Source organism: Phaenicophaeus curvirostris, chromosome 1, assembly GCF_032191515.1.
Source record: "Phaenicophaeus curvirostris isolate KB17595 chromosome 1, BPBGC_Pcur_1.0, whole genome shotgun sequence".
Classification (NCBI taxonomy): domain Eukaryota; kingdom Metazoa; phylum Chordata; class Aves; order Cuculiformes; family Cuculidae; genus Phaenicophaeus; species Phaenicophaeus curvirostris.
Genome location: NC_091392.1, coordinates 98,995,727 through 99,009,389, shown reverse-complemented (window position 1 = coordinate 99,009,389; position 13,663 = coordinate 98,995,727). Strand labels below are relative to the sequence as shown.

The window sequence follows — 13,663 nt, the reverse complement described above, 5'->3', positions numbered from 1 at the left end:
GTCTCAAAATTGTTTTAACTCTTTCCTCCTGACAGAAGGCTCATTTTAAGTTGTCTGTGTGGCAGTGCTAAAATAAAAAAGGTACCCAAACTCCACAGGATGACACACACACTCTCCTGTCTTCTGTTAGCTCGGCTTCCCTAGCACCTCAGGATGGGTACAAGAAGGCATCTTTTCCACTTTCCCTGTTCTTTTTGTTTAGTTTCATCTTCAGACCCGCAGTTCTCTTTTCTCTCGCCTTCCCCACTCTCCCACCTTGTCTACACCCTAGCCCCCTGCCAGGGGCCACCTTGTGCACCCTCCTGGCAGCTGTCCTCCCTGTGGAGAGCAGGGCCACCACTGAGGCAGGTCCCGAACAGTCCCACAAGGAAGGCAGCCCTGTGGCAGACTCATCATCCCCAAAGGGAAAGGTTGCCACATGTTCTCCCAGCTCCCTGCCAAGTCCTGGCTTCCCTGTGCCCTCACCTCAGGTGCTGGGAGGCAGGCAGCAGTAGTGGCACAGGGGGCTGAGGTCTCACTCTTGATCTAATCATACGCATGTTTTGTTTTCCATAACACAGTACTTTAAGGACCTTCATAAGCTGGGATGGGCTACATTCCTTAGGCAGATAGATTATTCCACTTGGGGGTGGAGGGGAGGGAGGGGAATAAAATGTCATTTTGCAGAAACTCTTCTAATGCAGCACTTCACTGGTAAAACATGTTCTAATTTGTTTATTTTTTTCCCAAACATCTTGAAGTGGTGTTGTTTCAAGATGAATTTCTGTTCTGAAAGAAAGACATCCAAAGAATGAAAACAAAATGTTATTTTAAACCTCACATACCCACTTTTCTTCAAATTTTTAATTTGGTCACCGGATAGGAAAAAAAATTCAGGTTTTCACCCAGCCTTGTTTGTTGAAAGGTAAGGTGGGGGCAAGACAATTCTGTGCAACTCACATCCTCACTTTAGTGCAAGTCTTTCTGAAAGCACCCAGGACAGATTAAACATATGAACGCTCACAGCATCTCAAACTGGGAACTTGAATATTAACAGACTTATGTCTTCTGGGGGCAAAGACAACAAGCAGAAAATAAAAGGAGATTCTGTTTGCTATCTTTGTTATCTGCTCTTCTGCAAACATACCAGCAAGATCTAATAGAAGGGAATTTTAATAATCTTGTGTTCAATAAAATAATAATTTTATTACCATTTATTACATATATTTTCACAATCTTCTTAGTTCTGCCGTGTGGAGAGGGCGTGTTGCTGATCCCACTGCTTCTTTGTATTGAGGGTGACTTTTTGCTTGGCTCTGCTTCCCACCTTTGTATTTTGTTTGTAGAGAGGAAAGTCGTTCCGTGGAGGTGTGTGCTTCAAATCACTTTCATCACCTGGGTATGGACTTCTTTGATTACTTCTTCCACGGTCTGGGATAACATCTAGCCAATAGTGCCCAGGAGAAAAAGGAGAAGGTGCAACAGTGAGTACATGCTAAAGTGACAACATTTTTTATTGTTGAACATACAAAACTGTTTTCAGCATACTTTTTTGACCTCTTCCTAAAGCACCTAGCATTCTGTATAGATTTTGTCCATACCAGTGGCCTGGATAAGAGAGACTTACTTACAGCAGGACAAGTGTTGTGTGGATGTGATTTGAATTCTTTTGCTGCAGATCATCACAAGCAAAACAACGGGAATAGCATTTGTGTGTCGACATCAGGGATTTTGCAGCATAATGCATAATTCAGTTAGGTGTGTGATATTTCTCTCCTGACACTGCTAATTCTCACCAGCAAGACTCACCCTGTCACCCTACAATTTGCTTTTAGCTACTGCTTCCATCAAACAGTCCACAAAGATGCAAAGAACATATTAATGACCTTACAGTTAAATCAGATCCCACAAAAACAGGCGTGCCGTGCAATTCCCTCCCACCCCAAACATGTATTTCATAACAGTGAATGGTATTTGTTAGGATTTTTGTATTTATCTCTCGTCATTAGATTCCTTTGAAGCTGCTCAGCTTTTTTGGGATGGGTTTCAAATCCCAGCACACTGGCAGGAGTACGTGCTTGGCCAATTCAGCGGTCTCCTTTTCAAAAACATTTGGTTGCTTAATGGAGAAGCATGTTTGTTCAGATGCCCTGAAAGCCCACCTTGGTGTGAACTCACCTGGAAAGAGAGTTTATCTGTCTCCTCTGTTGTGTTTGCCTAGCTCCAGAGATAAACTATCAATCAAATGTGGAGGAGGAAAGGAGGAAAGGACAAGGAGGAGGAGGAGGGAAATAGTTTGACAAAACAGTAAGCCAACTGATGCCCTCTGAAGCACTTGGAAGTATAGGCAGGCTACAGAAAAGATTTGTTTCGCAGAATTTGATTATTTGAAAGGGAATGAGACACAACTGTGAAATATGGCAAACAAGGAATGTCCACAAAAAAAACCCCAAAACGTTTGAAAAATCACCCACTTGTGACTAGGCGAGTGCACAATCCTTCCTTCCTGACTGGGTGACATTCCACCTCAGCAACCACACTGGCTCTTGGAGTACCCAAGAAACCCAAGAGATTTTTGCTTAATGAGCCTCAGGGGCTAAGCTCCACCACAACACAAAAATACAAATATGACAGGAATAGGATATTTTTGTAATGGAGTGTCACCAGGAAAATCTGTATTGCCCTCTGCTCACCACCAGTCAAAGCTCAGGGGCATTAGAGTATATTACTCCTATGTCATTCTAGCTATCTATGCTTGCAAGTAATTTGGTGAGGCTAGGTAACATGCCCAACGCCACTGCCTTCAGATGCCCACAGCCACTACTTCGTCCCTCAGTTAGCACTAGCTTCTGATGCTTCACCTTCATCCACCCAGGGAGGTGGTTGAGGCCCCTTCCCAGAAGGTGTTTAAAAGATGGGTGGATGAGGTGCTGGGGGGCATGGTTTAGTGATTGATAGGAATGGTTGGACTTGATGATCCAGTGGGTCTTTTCCAACCTAGTGATTCTGTGATCCTGGGGGACCAGGGCTGCTACAACATGTTTCATGCGAGGCCAAGTGCATGTCACCAGACGCACTGAGTTTGTTCCCAAGACCTGTGAAGGATAAGCTGTCTTCTCCTCCATGCCCCAGCATGGTGAGCCCTGGTCCTGCCTCTGGCATCAGTGCTTTGGTGCCCTGTGCATCTTGGCTCTGCCCATCTTAATTTAGGGGAGCCAGCGCATGCTCTGCTAGCTTCAGTTGCCTTGTAACAAACATACTGTGGCTGACACGAGCAATAAGGGACCAGCATGAAAGCTAGCGCATTACAAATGATTTATTGGTCTAATAAAGAGCCTCAAATTATCCGCCGCCTCCTTCCTTTCCCTCCTTGCCCCAAGGACTGATACTGCTACTGTACAAACATTTTCTCCCTCACATTAGGTAATGTCACAGAGAAGGAAAACAAGTATGCAGCCCCCAGGAGAGCCACCCAGCTGGCGGCACCCCCATCTCCAGCAGCAGGCTGGTAGGCAGCAGCCTCTGATGCCACAGCACAAGCATCATTGCCACGCAGCTGGGGCATAAACAGACTGCTTTTGCTGCTCTTCTCTTCCTTTATGTATTGCCTCTTGCCTTCAGCATTCCAGAGAAAATATGAGTGACCTGCCTTCTCCCTGCAGCCTTGCTGTTCCCTTCGGGTTGCTTGCAGCCAAGGGTCTACTCTCATCGCCAGACGTGCAACCCCTGCCTCTCATCCAGTGCAGGGGCGGGGATCTCGAGGCTGAGGGTTTGTAGCCCTAGAGCCAAGAAGAACCAGCAGTCCTGGAGGGGTGGCTGGGCCAGTGACAGGAAGACCTCATTTATTTAAGGGTTGGAGGATTTTGGTTCCCAACATGGGATCCCGGGTAGCTCATCCAGCCTCCTACTCAGCATCCTCACCTCTAATCTATATACACCATCCTTTTCACAGCAATCAACACAGATCTTTGGTTGATAAAGTCTGGGAGTCTCTGATCTACAATACATAGCTTTTTGTTCAGCTCCTTGGGGACCTTCCTTCCTCTCTGCTTATCCTAACCTCCTGCATGTATTCAGGTCCATTACTCCCAGCAGAGCCCTTTCTTGGGCTATACAAGCCGTGCTAAGTGCTGAGAGAGTGCAGATTCTTTTTCCTGCCCTGGGGAGGAAGCATGTCCTGTGGTTCAGGCCCACAAGTTCTGCCTCTCCTTCCAGCTCACTTGAACAAGTCACAACTTCTTACCATACACAGAGCAGGAGTAATAAATTAACCTACTTTAGATGGCTTGCAGGCCTTAACAAGTAACCGTTGCTAAAGGGCTCGTGGAGCCTCGGAAAGTGGCACTGTAAAACAGCAGAATATTATCATCCTCATCATCATCTGCTATTATCCTGAAGATTGTAAGGTCGGATGAGGTGAACTGAAGGCAACAAAACAGTCTTAAATATTCAACATCAAATTATTTGAAGTGCAGCAAAGGAAAAGAAAAAAAGAAGATAAAGAAAAGCTAAGTTGTCCTTCTAGGCATTTTAGCTTCAGCATGTGACAAGAGCCCCACGACTTCGAGACTGCTTCCTCCTCTCTGCATTCAGCACAGAGCACAGGAGCTCTGCTGGGTGAGGTGGGCATCCCAGAGCTCCCCACAACTCCGAGGACCCTCACAAGGGCTGATGGCTTCCTAGGGACAAACATGTACCTGAGCACCTGAGATCACCTCAAGTTGCACTGGGCCACTGGGAGCCAAAAATGCTGTTCACTAGAGAGTAAAAAAAGAGGACTGTGGGCAATGCAGAGATCTGGGAACAGGGGGACACTTCTTGGGGGCCTGAATTGCTTGTCTAGCGTGAATAAGAGAACAAAAATTCTGGAGACGATGTTATAGAGGTTGCATTTTGAGTACTTACATTCCTCACAAGGCTGACCTATTTGTACATGGAGAGACTTTAGCCTCTGGGGGTAATTAAATAATACTTTGAGGAAACAGAGGCCATAGGAAAAGAAGCGACCCAAGGTCTCTGCTGCAAGCGTACTGTGAGTGCCCAGGCAGTCTTTGGGCAACCACACTGAACTGTCCTGACTGCTGACAGTTTTCTCTTCACCTTTGTCCTAAAGGCATACAGCTACACCTCACCCTGTGGTAGAGATAAGCCTGGTAAGCGAGGATGCCCTTAGGGAGGAAATACAGTCAAAGAAGAGACTTAAAAGCCTTCAGCCTGTTGTCTCTAATAGACCCAGCCCTCCTGCTCTTGATTATCTCACTTGGTGCAAAGGTATGCACCTGGTGGACCTTGTTTCCAGATGTCTTAGTAACAGCAGATCTCTCTCTATATTTTGTTTGTGTCTTCGTGTGTTTTCTCCATTTCAGTGGGAAGATGGCTGAGATACGTTTTACCCATCACATTACATTATGGTTTCTGATGGTACTGCTGGGCAGGTCCCTAGACTGCAATCCCCAGCCTGGGAGCAAGAGAAGACCACAAAAGGAGCCACAGCTGAGCAGCTAGGGGTGAGTCAGAGCAGCCCCTCGGGCACATGTTCTCTCTGCTTGTAATGAGTGCCAGCTGAGTCTCAGCAGGGGCATCCTAGCTCGCACCTCTCCCTGACTTCCCAGCCATCCAGCTTGAAGCTGCTGCCGTATCACCCCAGCACTTCGGCCACATGGTTTGGCTGCTTGAGTCCATCAGCAAGATACCTCCTTGGCCAGTTACTTAAATGAGTTTCACACCTCATCCTGATTTCAGACATAGAGGTTCCTGTTTAATCACGCATAATGAAACACAGCAGAAGCCCACTTCCTTTTGCTGGGAGGCTTTGGTGTGATGGTTTTGGGTGGTGGTGGTGGAAGGAGATGCAGTTTGGTTTTCTAGTTCTCTCCTACCCACTCCTCAAAGAACTTGATTCTTTTCCAGAGTGGAAAGACGCTCACATCCCCACTGTTTCCAAAACCCTCTCCCCCGGGTATCTGAAATAAGAAGGAATCTACACCTCCTCTGCTCCTACGTCTTATCTCTTTCACCAGAGAAAGATGCCAACTCCTACCTCCATAAGCTAATGTGTCATATTTTCAGACATACTCACTGGTGCTTTTTGCCTTGTTGTCCCTCACACTGGAGAAGACTTACTATAAATATCTGAAAAGCTGCATCCTCCTCTAAGTCCCTATTATAGCACACCTGAGTACTGAAAAATACTTCACAAGCCCCAGGTTGCTGCTGCACTGAGGCTACCGCACATCACACTGACCAGCAGAGTCCACTTGCCTTATTGTGCTTCTTCCTTCTCTGCCTGAAGTCCTCTCTTACCTCTTCCATTTACTGTGTAGTCACTCTGTGGCAGAAAACAGTATCTCAGCTTTTGATTTTATGGTGCCTTGCAGAAATAATCCAGATTCAAGTTCTGAAACATGAATAGGCTCAAAGGCATTAGACAAATGCATGGAGGATGGACCTGTTTGTAGCTCTTCCAGTAGAGGGTCTGGGTATGTCCATTTGCTCAGGAAGCCTTTGAACCTGAAGGTGGGAAGGTTTACCTGAGGACACATCTGTCTGCGTTTACCCTCTCCTTATGCTCCTTCCCCAAGCATTTCCCACTAGTCCCTGGCAGCATACCACAGCTAGAGAAGGAAAATGATTCAGTGCATCCCAGTATGCCCATTTGCATGTTCTTTTAAGTGGGGCTGTAACACACTGCAAGTGAGAAGGAGAAGCCTGATTATTAATAATTGCCTATACCTGCCTGCTCCCATCAATGGTCTTCTGCTACTTTACACTGCATAGGTGGAAGAAGGCTGAACTTGCCTGGAGCTGTAACAGCAGGTTTCAGTGGCCAAAGGACAAAATCTCAGTATGTTAATTTCTTTTAATCTACTCTTCTCTCAAGGAGAGGGACTCCTGTGAGGGACAATCAGACTCTGGAGCATAATTTCTTATTACTTCATACTTGACAACCAAGCTAGAGCAACTGCTAAAAGCAATGGAGATAAGTAGAAAACAAAAATGCTACCAAATAAAAACACCTACCTCCTTATACTTAACAGCTCAGAATAAAGGACTGAAGACCATAGGATCAGGATCTGGGACTGGGAGACGCCCTCTGCTCTCCTACACCCTCCCAGCCACCACTGCCAGAGCCCTTGTGAATAGCTGGCTGTCAAAAAAAAAAAAAAAAGGAATAGAAGATTTGAATCTGAAGTCGGTTTAAATGGCATCGGGGTGCACTACCACTCTTTGACAGGCGATTCATCACAGGTTGCTTAATTACATTGTGTGCCCCTGCCCATGTGCAGTCACTGGGAGGCACGTTATCTCCCTTGCTTTCCCAGGCTCCCCTCGGCTGTGTCAGCACAGGGGCATCTGTGTATTCTCCCTAGTGCTGGGCTGAATTATGACCCTGCCCGTGCAGAGCAACCCTGGAGCCAATACTGTGAGTCCTGTGCCTGAAGGCACTTCGGTCCCAGATTTGCTGCCCACTGGAGGCAGCTACACAGCTAATTGGTCACCTCCCTGGCAGCTCCAGTCTTAATGCTCACACTCTTTTACATAACCCAGATGATATCAAACTTGCTATGGCTCGTTTGGGATTGCTAGGGAGCTGGTGGAGTTTTATTATTACTGTTATTTATCATTATTTGCATTACAATAGTGCCTTGGGGCCTTTGTTAGGATTAGGATGCAGTTTTCCTGGGTGCAGGGAATATATACCTGGAGACTTGCAGCTGGAAACCAAGTGTGTGCTTAAACTACCTTGGAAAAGCACTGCTGTGAATACAAAATAATCTCTAGCCCAGTGGATTTTAGTCTTTCCTATTGCCTTGATGTTCCCACTTCTGAACATGACACCTCCTGAGACCCACCAGCCTTAAGAAGGGCTTAGAGGCCAAGCAGGAGTGTTTTTATTTCTGATTAATGAAGGATCCTGTCTGTTCTCTCATCACCTCCCAGGGTTAAAGTCAGTCCAGAATCCAAGGAGACATATCATCAAGTCTTCCAGGACCCCCAAGTCCAAAGAGGAGCCACATTTATGTTTGGATTGGCAGCACATCTCCACCCCAGCACCTCAGAAGGAAGGTGGTGGGCACAGTTGGTGGGGAACAGCTCTTCCCTTGCAGGTCAGCCTCTGGGCTGCTGGTCAAAATACTTGGCTCTCAGCATGGCTGTGGGGAAGGAGAACAGTGTGGAGAGGGCGTGATCTGCCTTGGCTGCTGCCAAGCCTCCTGAGCCTCTGTGTGGGCTGTACAACAAAAAACAAAGCCAAAAGAACTTAGCAGTTGTTCTCATTTTCACAAAGCAAACACCCCAAAGACCCAGAAGCTCCTAAGGCAGAATGCGTCGGATACCTAATGGCATATAGCAGTGCCAGGCAACAGCTTAAGAAATGCAGTAATGATTGCCCTGCTACATTATGACCACTTTTTGCTATTTATTCAAGCCCATTAGCATTTGTCAGAGTAAATGGAAACCAGTCACTGTCCCAAGGAATTCAGTCTCTTTCAATTGTCAGGTCATAAAAATTCCAAGTGTGAGATGTAGGGAAAAGAGCTGAAATTAGGGGGTGAGGAGATCTGCTGTAACGTGAATGTCATTATACACAGTATTCTGACTAGGACATCAGGCCCTGAACACCACTGTGCTTCAGGCATTCACAAGAGCATCTCTGGTGCCCAGGTCTCACTTGAGATGTTTCTCCAGTTGTACACCACTACAGCCTTTGTTTATTCAGCAGCACCACTACTCCTCACAGTGGACAGGACCTCAGCTGGGTACAGAGCAGAAGAAAGAAGCTCCTGTGGGACAACTGCGGCAAGAAGCAATTCAGTGTCTGCACCCCATCCAATTGCTGGGCCTGGCCAACCCATGCAAGCTATTAAAAAAACCTGCCAAAATTATACCTATGGGAAACAAGGGGCTCAGCCTGACAAAGACTTTCCAGATTGGTTCCAGGTCATGGGCAGACCATTATTTACCATGTGAACATTCTGCAGTTGCCCTTGAGCAGACTGGAGTGGTCAGGGTCTGGCTAGTGTTGTTGGACGTCTTGTTTCTTTCTGCATCATAGCTGCCCTATGCACACTGTCCCTTGGCTCTGAGAACAGATAACTTTTTCCATGGCCATCTGCCAAGGGCAGTGCTCACAGACTCTTTGCTTTTTCCTTTTTCACCTGTAGGTCTCCACCTGTAGGACCAGCAGGTGAGTACAGCCTCACTGCACAAGAGAAGCTTCACCCAGATACCCCATGCTTCTCTCCCAGGCATATGATACCAAGCCTGATGTGACTGTATGCCCCTGGATAAAAGATCATTTAAAATGCCCAGTGCTGAAGTGTAGTCAATTGAAAAGCTTCCCTACTAGGTTCACTCTGCAGTAAATTTATTAGCAATGGGACTTCATAGATAACATAGGTGGAAGAGGGCAACTTGCTGGTATTTGGGGAGAGAGAGATTTCCACTGTTCTATCAGCTGGCACACCTCAATGGGGACAGTGCCTCCAGCATTCAACAAGCCTGGCTCAGCATGGAGTAAGTGAATCTTGCTGTATTTAAAGAGATGGTCTCAAGGGTTCCCTTTTAATCTCATCTCTGCTTGCAATTCCCCCTTCTGAGCCTATGAGCAACATTTCTTTCGCGTTCAAGTGCTACTCTGCACTCTTCAATTTTCTCTTCATCCCTCCTTGCCCTCTCCTTTCCTCCACTATCCCCAACCCTATGTTTCTTTAATGGAGCTTGAAATTATAATACAGTGATTCAGCTTCCTTTCATGCCTGCCAGAAGTCAGTGGTGAAAGCCTGGAAAAAGGGCTTGCTCATTATTTTAGCCTGCAGACTCTTTGCTTGCACTGTGAGGCTTGGAACCTTCTTTCTGTCGCAGGTGGCAAGGAGAGGAACTCCCCTAAGAGGTCTTGGGGTTGGCCATGGCCAATTGTGCAGTGATGGGACACAACACACTAAGTCCAGAGTGTGTTATTTTTCGCTGGCCACATGCATGTGGGTGTGCCAGGGGGTGTTCAAACTGAAGGGTCTCTAAGGTGCCAGGGGATGCGCCAGCTAGAGTCCCAGTGCTCCCTCCCTTTCCCAAAGCCTCATGCACTTGCTGTGGTGTGGCTAGGACTCCATCAAAGTCAATGCCTAGACCTGTTTCCTGGAAAGGTCTCAGGGCACCCCCTCTCAGGGATTAACTTGTAGCCCAAAGATTTGCCTCCTGAAAGCACAGCCTCTGTAGGTTACATGCAGGTTGTAGTTTACATCTCCTTTTTTATAGTACAATGGCAGAGCTGCAAAGTTATAAGGAAATTTTCTTATGAGGCTGCCCTCTGACACCTCCCACTCTCTGCTCTGCCCTGGTCCACGTACTTTTGACTTCCACACCAACAGATGTGCAGCCCCATGTTTCCTCTTCTAGCTTCTACTCCCTTCTGCACAGGCCTCACACTAATCTCCAGCTTGCCTCAATCTCAGTTAATCACTCTCCCATCAGCATGGCATGCTCTATGGAAGAAACATCTGCTGAACACCCTGTCTGCCACTGGCCCAGTCTTGCTCACTCCGTTCATTCGTTCATTCCTTCCTTCCTTCCTAGCAACATTCCTCCTCCTGAATGCAGAATTTCTCCTGTCACCAGCTCTTTGCTCCCTTTCATTCATCAGCCCCCAGGTGTTCCAGCTTTGGAGTCACAGCGTTGACAGTCTCCTGGAAGAGTGTGCAGTCTAGCTCCTACCAGTAATTCCTGCTTGTCTTCATCCTTTCTAGATGAGCACATTGTCTTGGCTTCATTTTGTCACTTCCTTGTCCACCTCCTTATTTGCTCAGCCCTTTCTGTTGCCTTTCCACTCAGTGCCCATTCATATCTTTCCTTTGACTTCACCCCACTTACCAAGACATTTTGTCTGTTGCAGCTTCTTCATCCACAGTAAGTTTCCTTTTCTCAGTTCCTTCCACTGCAGGACCCATGTTCTCCCTGACTCCTGCAGGATGTATAGGGGTCTTGGGGGACAGACATGCTGCATTCTGCCCCACTTCTTTCTAAAGCTTGGAGGCACTGATCTGGCCCCTGCCTGTGCTCTGTTCTGGATGCTCTCATGTCTTGCCGAGTGGCAGAGCTACATTCAGGTGTGCTCCCCTGCAGTCCAACACCTCTATCTCATCCTGGGATGAATGTCAATGATTAGCAATAATGAATTCTACCAAATTCCCCTTTACTTTCAATGACAGTGATGTCTGTCAGCAGGCAGTTAACCTTTTCATCCATGCAGTGAGCAGGAATAAAGAGGCATTATAAGGATATTTGTGCACATGAAGTGACCATTACCTTGAGGACTTCCAGAGTCAAACAGCATGAATTTTTATGGCTCAAGCCTGGAAGCTGGACTACTTGACAGAAAATTGGCACACATTCCCTGTGGGTCAGCTGCAGGCAGGGAACGTGCATCTGCTGAGCTGTGAGTTATGACTGGACGTGCGGCAGTAGGGACCTATGGAGGGAATGCATACGTGCTGAGTGGGAAACGCTGCTCACCACACCATCAGCGTGGCTGGGAACATGGGGGGAGTATTGAGCATGTCTGTGGGTATTGCGGCACTACCCACAACAGAGACCACCGCGGTGTGCAAATGTGAGTGTGTGCATGTGCTTAGAGCAGCCGGGATGTGTCTTCTAGCCTTTCAGGTTAATTGATTTAGGAAGTAGTTAGAATTTTCCTCCATTAATGATGCAACCGTTCCTCTTTAGAGCTTAGCCAGGGACACTTTCCAGTAACTGTTCAGATAACAATAAATGATGCATGAGTTAAAGACACTATGTCAATAAAGAGAGGTTGTATAATAAACAGGAATTACACGAAGGGAAAATAAAATCCCTAAATCAATTCATAAAAATCCTCTGTATAAAAGGTAGAAAGCTGGACCTTTTTGAAGAACTGGCTGTTTTTAAGAAGCACCAGTAATCCATCCCATGTATCCTTTCTTAAAAATATTATATAATGGTAGCTCAGCCAAGGCAAGACTTTGCTGTTGGCAACATACAGGAACATAAGCAGTATTACTTTGAATAGACTCAGAGCCCCATAATATCCCTTAACACCTGAAGCATGACAGAAGTCATTGGAGCTACCACAGACAGATGCACCAGCTGTAGGGAGAAGCTATAGCCACAGGACAACCAACATATAGCAAGCCAGGCTCTCTGATCACAAGATTACTCTTGGTCCTCCGTATGTGCCTTGAAAAGTCGAGTTTGTTAGGTGCGCTCAGGATTTCCAGGCCTATAGCAGCTCTATCAGAAATTCTCACAGCTGAAACCAGCCCCAAATCCACACACAATCACAGAACATGCTGCCTGGAGACACCAGAGGGCTGGGATGGAAATCCCAGCAGAAATGCCTTTAGTCACATGTGCCTCTCTGTCCCCTCACCCCGTACTACACAACACAAGGAGCAAGGATTACGGCAGTAACTGGAAATCCAGAGATAGAGGTTGACAGTTATCATAGAATCATAGAACAGCTTGGGTTGGAAGGGACCTTAAAGATAATCTAATTTCAGCTCCCCTGCCACGGATTGTGCTATAATAGAAACAGAAGAGTTAAACTATCAGAAAGCCGAACACTCCTTTATAGGGTGACACAAAAGAAGGCAAGGGAGGAAATCATATGCATTTACTAGTCCCTCTGGAGCCGTAACCCTAAGGTCCATCAGTTTAAAACCTAATTTCAGATTATTTTAATTGCACGTAGAGCTGTTTAATGGAGAGTGTTAAACGGCTGCTGGACACTAAAGTCATGTTTGCATGAGATAGGTGCTCTGCTTTGGCTTACTTTCACTTGTTGCAATGCACAAATTGCTTCACGTGAAAGTCTCAGCTTCAGCAGTCTTGGTGTAATCCAGGGGTGGAGTCACAGTGGGGCAAAAGGGAGTCGCTGTCCCTCAGAAAGTCTGCAAGGCCAGAGATCGAAGAGTCTTTTCTGCCTCTCATGCAAGCTCAGCTAGCCAGCAAAACCGAAGGAAATCTCCCTGCCACTTATTTCTTACTCCACCTCCTTACAGCTGCTAAGAAGACAGCTCTGCTCCTGCAGACATGAGGACACTGCCAGAGCAATGTCAAACAGGAATTAATTATGGTGACAAGTCTCACCACCATATGGTGGTCAGAATGGCTCAGGAAGGGAGAACACCTCTGTTTTCTCACTTTTCTTTCACCCCAGGATAATCTTCATTTCTGGGTAGTTCATGACAGGGTGACAATAAGTGCAGAGCCTGTCCTTGCGCACAGCCCTTCCTGATGAGGCAGCTGCTTTCTGACCCTCTGGGTGCTAATATTTCTCTACATCTCTCTGAGGAGGAGAGCCAGATCACAGTTAGGTCTGTGGCTCATTCCCCCTTGCAATCCCTGCTTATGAGAAGTCTGCCTTGCCATTGCACTCATTGCTGCCTTCTTCCTCTCTCCTCCACTGTTGTGTCAACACCGTTTCCTGCTGTCCTCTCCCAGAAGGATGTAGGGGAGTCTGGATGGCCTGAACCTCATCTCCTTCTCAGCAAGCCTGCAAGAAATCTTTGTCGTGGCCAGGGATGCTCTCAGGTACATAGCAATAGACCAGCCCCTGATAACACAGCTGGTCTTTGCCTGAGCAATCCATCTCAAGGAGTGGGAGAGAAATTTCTGGCTGCTTTAGTTGTGTAGTGCCATTGCCCCCTTA

General features: G+C 46.8%; 1 long non-coding RNA gene across 2 annotated transcripts in view; it reads right to left on the bottom strand.

Moving 5' to 3' along the window:
- Positions 1 to 721: 721 nt before the first annotated feature.
- Positions 722 to 13,663, bottom strand: part of LOC138727388 (uncharacterized) — a 46,838-nt gene continuing 33,896 nt past the window's right edge. For both annotated transcript variants that reach the window (XR_011338550.1, XR_011338551.1), the window contains exons 3-4: positions 1,191 to 1,422; positions 722 to 768 (exon numbers count right to left, since the gene is read on the bottom strand). This is a non-coding gene — a long non-coding RNA (uncharacterized lncRNA). The remainder of the gene's footprint in view (positions 769 to 1,190; positions 1,423 to 13,663) is intronic.